Here is a 911-nt window from a genome sequence, read left to right on the forward strand (position 1 = left end):
CACACATGCTCCGTAACAGGATTGATACCTCCCTGGTTGAGTTGGGACATCCTTTAAAAAGAGAAGGCTGTAGGTAATGGAACAGAGCCAACACAGACAAACACAGAGTTTAACTCTTTTCCCAGTGACTTTAGTGGTGTAATGCAGCGGGTCACATATAGCCACATAACGGTCAACTGATATGAGCACTATGGTACCTACTGAGGAGGAGGTAATGTTGACTGAAATAAGAGTGTACACAGAACAAACAAAGTCACCAAGAAACCAGCAAGATGTTTTTCGGAGAACTTCTACAGGCATTAGCAGGAGGCCCACTAGAAAGTCTGAGACAGCCAGAGAGAGGAGGAGGATGTTGGTAGGTGTGTGGAGCTGCCTGCAGGGAAAGATAAAAGTACAAATAAACCAACAAGAGTGACAAAACAACTCAATAATAAAAGCACGAGTTTGAATCTTTTCCGGTCCACCACAGAAGTAGTTACTATATGTTAGGGTAGACAGGTAAATTGACTTGGTTGAGGTCATGGTGGACAGTAAGAGAGTAAGAGAGTGGACATGAACAACAGTCTCTGGCATCAAAGTCAGACATTTGGAGCAACATCATTCAGAACTAACTCAAAGACAATTCTTCTAAATATACATCAGCTGTTCACATTTTAAAGTTACAAATCCTGTAAAGAGAAGCAAATAAGTTAATATCTGCCTGAAGTGGGAGATTGAGATGATGATGAGCAGGTTGAGAGTCACAGTGATCAGAGAGATGGAGTAGAACACAAAGGTAAGTGTTTGGGGCCAAGGAGATGAGGGCTTCCTGCAGGAGATGTTCAGCAGCTGTGGAAAGCAGAGCTCGGCTCCGTCCTCAACCTCCATCTGCAGAGATCTGCAGAGAGCTGCAGCTCTGGCAGCTTTCTGAA

General features: G+C 43.9%; 1 pseudogene; it reads right to left on the reverse strand.

The window, feature by feature from the left end:
• Positions 1-867, reverse strand: part of LOC116688189 (trace amine-associated receptor 7e-like) — a 1,651-nt pseudogene extending 784 nt beyond the window's left edge.
• Between the last annotated feature and the right edge of the window lie 44 nt (positions 868-911).

The sequence above is a fragment of the Etheostoma spectabile genome, chromosome 4, assembly GCF_008692095.1.
Source record: "Etheostoma spectabile isolate EspeVRDwgs_2016 chromosome 4, UIUC_Espe_1.0, whole genome shotgun sequence".
In the NCBI taxonomy this organism is placed as follows: Eukaryota; Metazoa; Chordata; class Actinopteri; order Perciformes; family Percidae; genus Etheostoma; species Etheostoma spectabile.